The following is a 13477-nucleotide window of genomic DNA, read 5'->3' on the forward strand; positions in this document are numbered from 1 at the left end:
GAAAATGATGAATGGTTTCCAAAAGTTTTTACAAATAAATATCTGAAAAATGTGGCGTGCATTTGTATTTAGCCCTTTTACTCTTATACCCCTTACTAAAATCTAGTGGAACCAATTGCCTTCAGAAGTCACCTAATCAGTAAATAGAGTCCACCTGTGTGTAATTTAATCTCAGTATAAATACAGATGTTAGAGAACCTTAGTAAACAAACAGCATCATGAAGGCCAAGTAACACACCAGACAGGTCAAGGATAAAGTTGTGGAGAAGTTTAAAGTGTAGGTTATAAACAAATTTCCCAAGCTTTGAACATCTCACGGAGCACTGTTCAACCCATCATCCAAAAGTGGAAAGAGTAGGCACAACTGCAAACCTACCAAGACATGGCCATCCACCTAAACCGAATAAGCACATGGTGTGAAACGCGTTTGCTGCTATCCTGTTTGTCTTGCACATGTCGATGTTGGACTTTTTTATTTGAAGAAATAAAACTCAAGTTTCTACTTTCCTGAGACTGGAAGTGCCACTTTCTTTCTACATGCATATGGACTTCTTAGGTTGCGGACCTTGGTGAGCACCCAGTCTTGCAGGACTACTACAGTTTACTTGGGAATCCTACTGGCCCAGCTGTCAGCACTTTAAGCAGTGATTTGTTTCTTTGCTTCTTTGCATCCACCTAAACTGACAGGCCGGGCAAGGAGAGCATTAATTAGGGAAGCAGCCAAGAGGCCCATGGTAACTATTTTCATAACATTTTGTAAATGTTTAATAAGTTTTGATTTGATATTCCATTGTTTGACACAATTGTGACTACACACTATTACAAATTATTATGCAAATTCTATGTAAGTGTCAAAAAGATTAAATATTTTGTTTTCAGTTTAACTCATGGATGACATTGTGTCTCAGGGCTCTTTTGATCACTGAAAACAATCTCGGTCACCTGTGATAATTAGAGCTCATTCACACTAGCGCGACTTGTGAGGCGACTTGTGTCGCCCCAGGTCGCTTGACATAACAAAAGCCATGTTAATCAATCAGTGCCGTCTTAATTGGCACTACTGAAGTCGCTCCGACTTCAGAAAAGGGTCCTGTACTACTTTGGAGGCGACCTGTTATCCGACTTGTCCCATATACTTCAATGGGAGTCGCCTCCTCATCTTAATTGAAGCGACTTGTTATGAGACTTTCCAGGAAGAAGAGATTAGCCATTATCTCTGCTTGGTCTGTGTGAGTGGCACTGGTGGACACTGATTCGTGGCACTGATACGTGGCACTGGTGGACACTGATTCGTGGCACTGATACGTGGCACTGGTGGACACTGATTTGTGGCACTGATACGTGGCACTGGTGGACACTGATTCGTGGCACTGGTGGACACTGACTCGTGGTACTGATACGTGGCACTGGTGGACACTGATTTGTGGCACTGGTGGACACTGATTCGTGGCACTGGTGGACATCGATACGTGGCACTGTTATGTGGCACTGGTGGACACTGATTTGTGGCACTGATATGTGGCACTGGTGGACACTGATTCGTGGCACTGGTGGACACTGATTCGTGGCACTGGTGGACACTGATACGTGGCACTGGTGGACACTGATTCGTGGCACTGGTGGACACTGATTCGTGGCACTGGTGGACATTGATTCGTGGCACTGATACATGGCACTGATACGTGGCACTGGTGGACACTGATACGTGGCACTGGTGGACATTGATTTGTGGCACTGATACGTGGCACTGGTGGACAATGATTCGTGGCACTGGTGGACACTGAAACGTGGCACTGGTGGGCAGTGGCACTGGTGGACACATACGTGGCACTGGTGGGCAGTGGCACTGGTGGACACTGATACGTGGCACTGGTGGGCAGTGGCACTGGTGGACACATACGTGGCACTGGTGGGCAGTGGCACTGGTGGACACTGATACGTGGCACTGGTGTGCAATGAGGAAATGAGTAAAAAAAAAAAACAGAAAAGGGGAATTAGGTCACAACATATCATATTCTGATTGGCCAAACACAAAGTCGTCTGTCATATAAGTCGCGCAAAATAATTCACAAGTCGCGCTGAAGTCGCGGTAAAATCGCGGTAAAAAGTCGCTCCGACATGGGGCGACTTATGGTCGCGGCAGTGTGAACCGGCTCTTAGATTGCCAGGTGAGCCCAATTTAAGGAAAAACTACTAAAGGGGGGTATTCCACATTATTAAGCAGAGCACCATTTTCATGCAATATGGGGAAGAAAAAGGATCTCTCTGCTGCCAAAAAGAGTGAAATAGTTCAATGCCTTGGACGAGGTATTAAAACATTAGATATTTCACGAATACTTAAGCGTGATCATCACACTATTAAGAGATTTTTGGCTGATTCAGAGCACAGACAGGTTCGTGCAGATAAAGGCACATTGAGGAAGATTTCTGCCAGAATCATGCATCGGATCAAGAGAGCAGCTGCTAAAATATCATTACATAGCAGCAAACCGATATTTGAAGCTGCTGGTGCCTCTGAAATCCCGCGGACATCAAGGTGTAGAGTCCTCCAGAGTCTTGCAACTGTGCATAAACCTTCTATTCGGCCACCACTAACCAATGCTCACAAGCAGAAACGGCTGCATTGGGCAGAAAAATACATGAAGACTAATTTTCAAACAGTCCTGTTCACTGATGAGTGCCGTGCAACCCTGGATGGTCCAGATGGATGGAGTAATGGATGGTTGGTGGACGGCTACCCTGTTCCAACAAGGCTGTGACGTCAGCAAGGCGGTGGTGGATTCAAGTTTTGGGCCGGAATCATGGGAAGAGAGCTGGTTGGCCCCTTTAGGGTCCCCGATGGTGTAACGATGACCTCTGCTAAGTATGTGGAATTTCAGACTGACCACTTTCTTCCCTGGTACAGAAGGAAGAACTCTGCTTTCTGTACTAAAATCATCTTCATGCATGACAATGCACCATCTCATGCTGCAAAGAATAACTCTGCATCAATGGCTGCTATGGGGATAAAAGGAGAGAAATTCATGGTGTGGCCTCTATCCTCCTCTAACCTCAATCCTATTGAGAACCTTTGGAGCAACCTCAAGCAAAAGCTCTATGAGGGTGGAAGGCAGTTTACAGTCAAAACAAGAGCTCTGTGAGGCTATTCTGACATCTTGCAAACAAATTCAAGCAGAAACTGACCAAAAACTCACAAGTTCAATGGATGCAAGACTTGCGAAGCTGCTATCAATAAGGGGCTCTATGTTAAAATGTACATACATATTCGCCAGCACACCATGGATCTTGCAAAAGCAGTCCAAAAGCTTTATTGCAAAAAAGATCACATTAAAACACAGTGCAACGTTTTGGAGCCACGCAGGACCCCTTCGTCAGGTATGTGATCATCACATGCCTGACAAAGGGGTCCTGCGTGGCTCCAAAAAGTTGCACTGTCCAGGTGGTGATCGATTCAGCACCCAATATATATGTGCCTATATACCAGGAAGGTGAACGATGGGAATATGAACTTTACTATGTTAGAATGTAACGTGACCTGTTAAAATGTTTAAAAAGTTAAAATGTTGTTCTAAGTTTGAGTGAAATAGCTTTTGATTTCAGTAAATATGCTGTAAAGACAACAAATGACAATTTTCAGTTCTTTACAACCTATAAAGTGTTTTGAAACTTACTGTGCATAATAATTTGGAACAGTGCATTGTAAGTTTTTTATGTTTAAAAAAGAAAATGCTATTAGGAGGTTTGTTCAATAAAATTTGAATTGTACTCTTAATAGTTGATAACGTGAATTATGCTGACTGTTATTTACATCAATTATTTAGGTAAATGTGAAAAATATAATTTGCTTAATAATTTGGAACAGGGATACAGCTTGTCCTCAACTACCTGATGGCAGCCATGAACATTGATGAGTTAGGTGACATCCAGATCTGCATAGCTCTGCCCACTCTCCCCGCTCCTCCATTGGGTTAGAAATTGTTTAAATACTTCAGTTACCTCTATCCCTGTCATTTGATAAAATGCATGCATGCGAAACGCGTCGCGGCAACTGATCAAGCTCGCGTTCCTTGCTGGTTCCCCCCCTCTGGCCGACCATGACGTCATCCGAGCATGCTTTCGCTTTGCCTGGCCTCCCGAGCGGACACACCCCATCTATCAGGGCTTTTGGATTGGTGCCCTTCTCTCAGCCCATCTGCAGTGCTGGATGGCCCTCTATTCAATGCCCAGGGCCTCCATGAAGTGTTATCGTTTGGTTTTATACCCTAATTTTGGTTTTGTCTATTTTTAAAACCTGGAAATAAACTGCTGACGCTTTTACCTTCTATAGACCCAGTTGATGTTATTCAGCCTTTTAATAAAGTCACCACTGTGGGTGCCGAGCGGAACTAAATACGGGGCAATCTTAGAAGAAAACCTGTTAGAGTCAGGCACAGACTTGAGACTGGGGTGGAGGTTCACCTTCCAGCAGGACAACAACGCTAAACATACAGCCAGATGTTCTCCTTCCAATCTGACAGAGCTTGAGCTATTTTGCAAAGAATGGGCAAAAATGTCACTCTCTAGATGTGCCAAGCTTGTAGAGACATAGCCAAAATGACTTGTAGCTGTAATTGCAGTGAAAGGTGGTTCTAAAAAGTATTGAGTTAGGAGGGCTGAATACACATGCACGCCACACAGCTCTCTTTCTCACTCTTGTGAGAGCTTGCCAGCAAGAGAGGAGGGGTGAGTCATAGAAGAGCTGCAGAGCTGGAGGGGGCTGGATTGGAAGAACAGGAGATCCATGTGTATTCATGAAGAGAGAAGAAATGTGCAGGCAAGCAGTGGTGTCAGTGTGTATTTGTATGGCTGTGTGTGTCCATGTAAATCCAGGAGGTGAAAAGGCAGCAGCTTCAGCTGCCCACAGTTAAAATGGCTGCAGCCAGACTTAGTGGAGAGAGATTTCTGCAGCGTATTTGGCAAGTACAGAATCACAGTATATATAAAATAATATGCAAAGAAGAATCCACATATGCCAACACATCCACTTTATTAACCTTTGTGAAAGTGAGCACCAACAACCAGATGACCACCTTGCAAACCTGTGTCACTGACGCCTGATGACGGAAAGCCCAGGAGCCACTAAGCTCCCTAGTAGAATGCGCCTTGACAGGGAAAGGAGGAACCTGACCCCTGATGAAATAGGCCTGAACCACCGTCTATCTGATCTATCTGGAAATGGTCGCAGAGGAAGCGGACAACCCCTTTTCGAAGTCCATCTGTGAGAACGAAGAGTTTCTGACTACTTGAAACACTCCGTAGCTGCCAGGTACACCCTAACTGCCCAGACCACATCCAAGGCATTCAAGGCAATTTCCTTCAGATGTTTAAGCCTGGGACACGGGGAAGGTAACACAAGGTCTTCATTCAAATGAAATTCAGAGATAACCTTGGAAAGAACAATGGACAGGGGCGAAGAACCACCTTATCCTTGTGAATCACCAGGTAAGGTGAATGACAGGATAACGCCACCAGTTCAGACACCCTGCGCGCAGAGGTGATAGCCACTAAAAAAGACACCTTCTGGGACAGCGTAAGCAAGGGAATCTCCCGAATATTTTCAAAGGGAGGCTTCTGTAGAGCTGAAAACACCAAATTAGGATCCCAAGGTGGCAACTGAGCCTGCTGTGGAGGAACCAAATGTCGGACACCCTGAAGAAAGGTAAGCACCAGGGAGTGTGTGGCCAAAGGTGGTTGGAAGAAAACCACCAAAGCAGACACCTAGCCCTTGATGGTACTAAAGACTAAAGATGCGGTCTGGGGACAATCGCAAGTTGGAAGGAAAAAACCTTGGGACAAGAGCTAAACTCCATCTTCTAGCCGGACCCAATGACTTTGTGGACCCACTTGTCTTGCACCCGGGAAGTCTACGGGCCTGGATACCAGTGAAGACGTCCCCCCACCCCCGATACAGGTGAGGGCGCACCTTCATGCAGAAGGAGCCTTGTCCACGGGTCTGGAGAAGCCCGATCTTGGATTACCAGACCAGGTTTGTTTGGATCCTCCAGAAGAGGCCCTGAAAGGCTTCGAGCCCTTGTCAGTCAACCCTGAGGGACAAAAAAATGTCTTATAAGCAGAAAAGGAAGGCCCACGTCATCGAATGGATTTTTGTAAGAACTTACCGTAAAATCCTTTTATCTGGGATTTTTACGGTAAGTTCTTACAAAGATCCAGATTTCTCTGTCGTTCTTCGACAGACGCAGCTCCATCAGGTAAACTCTAATGGTCCAAACCACATCCAAAGAATGCAAGGCAATTTCCTTGGGATGCTTGGGCTTAGGACAAAGTGAAGGCAGCACAATGTCTTCATTCAAATGGAAATCAGAAACCACCTTAGGAAGAAATAACTGGACAAGCTGCAAAGTCAGAGTCAGGCCCAGATAATCTAGTCTCAAGGAAGGCATCAGGGAGGATTTCTTGAAATTGATGTTCCAACCGAACTCCTGCAGGGTTGTGACCGTGATCCTCAGATCGCTCATCAAGGCTGAATGGGAGTCCGCTCTTATCAGAAGGTCATCAAGGTACCCCAGTACCGCAATCCCCTGTTGGCGCAGCAAGGCCAACACTGGTGCTAGTAAACACCCTGGGAGCTGAGGCGAGACCAAAGGGTAATGCCACAAATTGATAATGCTCCTCTGCTACTGCAAAGCGAAGAAACTGCTGGTGACCAGCGTAAATAGGGATGTGTAGATATGCGTCCTTGATATCTATGGAGGCTAAGAAGTCTCCCTGATGCAGTGACGCCACCACCGTGCGGATGGATTCCATCCGAAACTTCTGTACCAACACAAAGTGGTTCAGGGCTTTGAGATCCAGAATTGGAAGCACCTTGCCCTCCTTTCTGGGCACGGTGAACAGGTTTGAATGAAACCCCTGAAAACATTCCTGAGAAGGAACTGGTACAATCACTCCTTGCGACAGCAAATCGAGTACCGCTCCTCACAAGTCCCTTAACCGGTCTGGAGAAAGGTGAAGATTGGATGGTAAGAATGTGTTCGACGATCGAGATCGGAATTCGATCTTGTACCCTGATCAGATCAATTTGTGAACCCATCTGTCCTGAATCAAGGAGGTCCAGGGTTCCGAAAAGAAACAAAGATGTCAACCCACCCCAGAAGCAGGTGAGGGTATCCCTTTATGCAGATGAGGACTTATCTGCAGAACTGGACTGCCCAGTCTTAGATTTACCCGACCAAGGCTTATTGGAACCCCCAGAAGACCTGAACGATTTACCTTTTTCTTGCGACCCGGAGGCATGAAAAATACGTTTATGAGCAGTAAAGGAGGGCCCCCCCGCCTACGACGCGGCGCCTTACCCTTAGAGGATTGGGGGAGAAGAGTACTCTTACCCCCTATGATACCTTTGATCAACTCATCCAGAGAGGATCCAAACAGCTGATCCCCTGTGAAGGGAAGATCAGTCAAGGCCTTTTTGGAGGCCTGCTTTTAGCCACACCATGCGCCTTATAGCAATCCCCACTGCCGACGCGCTGGCCACCAATGGAGCTGAATCCAGGGATGCATCACACATGAACAAGGCTTGAGCCAACTGGTCCAGTAGTTCCAGCACCGCAGGAGGGGGGGAGCCATTCAGCTTCTGAGTTACTTTTAAGTAACTTCACCCATTCAGTAGCCGTCTGCGCCACCAGAATGTTCACAAAGGTAGTCTTTAAAATCTACCCCGTTATCACGTGGAGATGGCGGGACAAAGACTCCACCCATCTATCCATTGGGTCCGCAAAAGTTGGTGACTCTTCCATTGGCACCAGAATCGCTTTATTTAACCTGGAAACCGGATGATCCACTGTAGGCGGTACAGTCCACCTAGTGGACACCGACACTGCAAAGGGGTAACGGCGTGCAAAATACTTAGACACCACCAGCATATGGTTAATGCGCCGCCATTGTTCATCCACAATATTGTAAAACAAGTCTGGACAAGGGAACACCTTGCTCGATTTATGGGATTTGCGGGAGCCAAAAGACACCTGCGTACCCGACGCTCTGGAGTCATCAGCCAATTCTAAAGTTTCCTGTACTGAAAGTATAATGGCTTCCACCAATGCACGTTACCGCAAGGCGGCTGGGGAGGCCAGGTACTCTTCACTGTCAGAATGCGAAGACACCGACCCCTCAGGGTGGGCTATGTCTGCGGCGGCCATATCTGCCTCAGAGTGTGAGGACCCCGCAGATGGAGGCGAAGGCATAGGACGTTTGTGGCTGGCAACACTTCAAATGACAAAATTCACCTTAGACATCAGATTTTGCAAAAAAACTGTGATTTCAGGCTGGGACTGTGACCCAGAAGGTTCCACAGGCACTCCCCGGGGGTCTGCAGGTGAAAATTTATCCTGGGACTCCATGTTACACTGATTTAAAATTAGAGCAGTGTCCCTTTAAGAACCACCAAAACGTGATCCCACCGTGATTACAGCGGACCCTCAATGCCTGACTAATAGTACTAATAGCAGAGTGGATGAGGAAAAAACTACAGGGAACCCCAGTAAGGTGGTGCTGAGGGCCAGTCCTCCGAGAGGCCAGGGGAACATAGGGTCCAACTATTCCAGGGAGCGAGCCCACGTCCACCCCAAGACCGCCAGAGGTTTTTGGGGGACAATCTACTCACCATACCACGATACCAGGTGGGCGCCACACCGAAACAGATCACCTCCAACCTGGAAAGGGGGTGCTGTCCGCCAGGGGGAAGCTGTGACTCAGGGCGTTCCAGGTCGTCGCGTCCCAGCGAGAAGGTCCACTCGCAGGCTCGTCCCCAACCTTAAGGGCACTGTCGTGGTGAGGCCTAGTTCTGGACTATAACCTGCTCACGCTCGCTGGCCAGGCTGGGAGACCTTAAGGATCTAGATTATCCAGTGCGAAACCACAGCTATTGCTTGTAGTTCCTCTGGATCTTGGTTCGTCAGGAACTAACTTGTGCAAAAAAAAAAAATACCAACTAAACACAAATTTTCTTATTAAAAGCGAAGACTGAAGTCCCAGCAGGGAGCTAGGTCCTATTCCTAAAACTAGGCAGAAATAAACTGATTGCTGATAGCAGAGTGTGTGGGGTTATGCCTGCAGGGACAGCCCCATAGGCTTAAGACTTTTTTCCTGCCTAGTGCCTATTCCTGATTGGAGGAGCTGCGTCTGTCAATAAACAATAGAGAAGAAGTACTCTTCCCCCCAGTGACACCTTTAATGATGTCATCCAGGGTAGCTCCAAACAGGCGATCTTCTTGAAAAGGAAGATCAGTCAAGGCCGTTTTTGATGTCTGATCCGTAAACCAGCATTTGAGAAAAAAGACACGCCGAAGAACCACTGCCAAAACAGAGAGGCGAGCCATCAGGGGAGCCACATCCAAAGAGGCATCACAGATAAACTGCAGCCCCTGGACCAGCTGGTTTGCCAGCTCGGCAAAGGCAGGGGGGAGCTGTTCCACCTCCAGGTCACTGTGCAGGAGCTTAGCCCACTCGGTCAAGAGTTTGCGACACTAGGGCAATGGTGAATACCGGCCTCATAGCCGAACCAGCCAGAGTGTACATAGTGCAGGCCACAGCCTTCGCCTTCCGGATCCTTAAAGGCCAGGGACTCTTCAACCGGAATCATGGTTGCCTTGTTTAATCTGGCAACCGGAGGGACCACCAACGGTGGCACAGTCCCCTTCTTAAGGAGGGACTCCTCATAGGGGTAACGCCTAGTAAAGCGCTTAGGGACCCCAGGGGCACGATTTAGTTGTCCCCACTCTTTAGCGACAATTCTGTCAAAATAGGCAGGGAAAGGAAACACCTTTGCCGCTTTGGATGGCTTATGAGTGCCAAAGGGCACCTGCGCCCTCTGTCGCAGCTTCAGCTGCATCCTATATCTTCAGAGTCTCACAGATGCAATCAGTGCATCCAACAATGCCTTTTCGTGTGCAGTCGCAGAGGAACCATCCTCACTATCAGAGGATTCCAGGCGCATGGTTGCGCATGGTTGCAGACCCAGTAGGGTGACCCACGTCCGCAGCGGCCAAATCAGATTCAGGATCTGATGAGTCAGAAGAGGCAGCCCGTCAGCCACCTCCACCTGGGACACAGGGACTCCAGGACCGCCGTCAGTGCATGGAGGGATGGTTGGGCCCCGCAGCATCAGAGAGGGGATCAGGTGGGGAAACGTGCTCCAAAGACTCCACGTCACCAGGGGGACCCCACAAAAAGGTGTAAAACACTGCTAAGGGACAACCCCCACCGCGCTAGTAGCACCACCCAGTCGCCAGGCACAAAGCACCAAGCGATCCTCAGCTGAGAGGACCCCACCAGAGTCACCACCCACAGAACAGGCCCCGTCACCAGGGAAATCTACAATACACCTGCCTCGATCGGGAAGCAAAATGATCCAGGAGACAGCTCCAGGGGATGAGAAGGGGCTCCCACTGCCGATATCCCTGCCCACAGGTCTCCACTATCATGGCCACTGCTATTTCCAATGGCAAACCACAACAAAATGGCCATCAGTCTACACAAACATAGCCGCCGTGTATAGAAACACACACAGGCTACAACAAAATGGCAGCCCTGCGCGGCACCACAAGGTTTACAGGGACCCGGGAGGGAGACCAGGCCTCAAAGACAGATCCAGGCAGGACAGGGGGGCCTTGATAGGAGCCCAAAACAGATACACCCCCCCAGCACAGTTGATCGCCCTGTTGCTGGAAGCGCAAACCCCCAGGCCCCCATCGCCTTGCCTATATCCCAGGAAAATGGCCAGACCACCCAAACAGCCCCAGCGTTGGAGGGGGCAGGATGAGGGACTTGGCAAGAGGGGTTGCCTGCGGGAAGGAGGGGAACCCGGGGGGTCTGACCACTCTAAGGAGGGGCCCACGTCCACCCCAAAACCCTCCAGGGGGAGAGGGGGGTAGCTGCTCACTATACCAGGAACCAGGCAGGCACTACTTCAGACAGAACCCCTCTCCATCGAAATGGGGGGGTGTCAGCCAGGAGGAATGCTGCGACTCGGGGCAAGACCTGGTCGTATGCAAACTCGCAGCCCAGCCCCCGTCCAGTGGGGCTATGTTGCGGCCGACCCAGTGTGGAGCTGAGGTCTGTGCGCGCTCGCTGGCCAGACTGGGGTGACCACTGGATCTAGATTATCCAGCCCGTCACTTAGTCCGACAGTTAATTGTAGATCTCACAGGGAAAATCCAGGAGTACATTTTTCTATCTAAAAAGAAAAAAATTTCCTAGGACCAAAGATCCCAGCAGGGAACTAGGTCCTTACTCCTGACAAGGCAGAAAAAAATTGTGCGGCTATAGCAGAGAGAGGGAGTGGCCCATGGGTGTAGCCAGAATTCTTTTCTGCCTAGTGTCCTACTCCTGTAGGGGGCAGTATAACCCAATAGTTATGACTATCAGGAGCAGTGTCCGTCAATGAACGAAAGAGAACAATGTTTTTATTACAAATGATGTGAGCAGACTCCAGTTCCTCTCTAACACAAAGATGCATATGACCATTTTATGGATTAAAAAAATAAAAAATGTGAAAGACTACATTCCCACTTGAGGACAAATAAACCTAAAAAAAGTTGCAATATGGGGAACAATTTGGAGGTATACAAAGCATACATAACATTGGCATGTAACATACTTAATAGTTGTCAAGTTAAAGGATAAATTCACCTTCTGGAATAAGTTACATGTTCCACCCCAGCCCTGGGGGGAGGGGCAGCCTCTACCCCTAGCCCCCCCCCCCCCAGTGACAGCAGGCAGGCATCTTCTCTGGGTGCCCACTGTCACAGTTTGGAAATAACACACCCATGCAGGTTCTGCCCGCCCGCCAGGCTGCATCATTCATTCACAGAATGTGAATGGGAGAACTAGCCTTTACGACTGTCGGCTTGTAGTTCTCAATGAACTACTATGGCGCCGTTGAGCGCTCTAGTAGTTCATTGACTCTTCCTGTCAGTGTGTATCTGCTTACCTGTATGAGCAGACAAACACACTGACAGTTCTTCAGGGGTCTTGCAGGACACCCGCCATACTGAATTTTGAGTTTTCACTAGCTATAAGACATAACCATCAAAATTGAAAGAAAGAAATACTTCAAATATATCACTCTGTGAGTAATGAATCTATATACTATAGGAGTTTCACTTTTTGAATTGAATTACTGTAATTAATTTTTTGATGAAATTCTAATTTTTTGAGATGCACCTGTGTACTAAGTATCACCACACACACTAGACTGAAAGGAATAATTAGAGGTCCTTTATTTATAGTTAACAATAAACTGATGAGCTGTAAAGGTATTTAAAGTGTCACTTATTGATCGTTTTGTGTAATGTCCTTTTTCACTATTTTGCCGGTGCACACTGTTTTGAAGTACATATATTTTGTATTTATTTTTTCAACACTGCCTCATTTAAGGGACTAAATTGTGTTTTAATGTATTTTTTTCTTGAAAATATAGACTTGACAAACAGCTATGCAAATATCGTGCGATATAAAAATTTGAAACTACCATCATTTTATTTTAAAAGGCCACTGTTTTCAGAAAAAAAATATAATGTTCTGGGGATTTATATAACTCTATAACCAAAAATGAATATTTTAAAATGTGTGTGAAAAATGAAAACACTTCTACAGATTGTGTACTATTCCTTTCAGGCATAGTTTGAAAACATTTAATTGTTTATACAGAATATTATATTAAGTGGTCTATTAACTGAAAGAATATCCCAAAATACATTAAGCATTTTCTTATATGCTAAAACACGACTGCTTCAAAAAAAAAAAAAAAAAAAATGAGGCTTTTACCAAATTAACTCGGGAAGAAAGAACACTGCATCACACTATTGTTAGAACTGCTATACACTTAAAATGGCAGTCACGAAGAACTGCTGTCTTATCCTGTATTTTTGGAGTTGGCTTCTATATTAGGCCTAAATGTGTTAGCATTGAAAAGGCAAATAAGTGTACATTGTAAGCTCCAGTAACATGTCTGCCAGAACATTTAGCATCACATTTATCTAAGGTGATTTCTTTGCTTTTCTCTACACTTAGTATTTTAGAAATCTAGACACTACAACCCTCCAAGCAGTGGACCAGGCACTGAAAAATACGTGGGTGCTGTAGGAATAAAGCAGGAATAGAAAACTGTTAATGCGAAAGTGAACTGCTGTTAAGAGCAAAACACCAGCTTTTCTTGCTGTATTACAGAACACAATCTATTCAGCGGTTTTTATGATGATCATATAAGTGTATCTCTTGGGGAGTCACAGATATAGAAGTATTTTCCTTTATTTTACAGCAGTGGTACTAAATCAAAAATCTACCCTCCACCTTGATGAGGAGGGCACACCATCAGCCACAGATGTATTTATACAGGGCGTTAAAAATCTTGTTGCTTGTACCTTTATTTTCTTCTCACTCTTGGGTCATGTAATTGCATTTATTACCAAATAGACAT

The 13477-nt window shown here is 46.6% G+C and overlaps 1 protein-coding gene across 2 annotated transcripts in view; it reads right to left on the minus strand.

Moving 5' to 3' along the window:
* Positions 1–13477, minus strand: part of TNKS (tankyrase) — a 330445-nt gene that overhangs the window by 102631 nt on the left and 214337 nt on the right. The window lies entirely within an intron of this gene.

The sequence above is a fragment of the Pelophylax lessonae genome, assembly GCF_965119305.1.
Source record: "Pelophylax lessonae genome assembly, chromosome: 1".
NCBI classification, from domain to species: domain Eukaryota; kingdom Metazoa; phylum Chordata; class Amphibia; order Anura; family Ranidae; genus Pelophylax; species Pelophylax lessonae.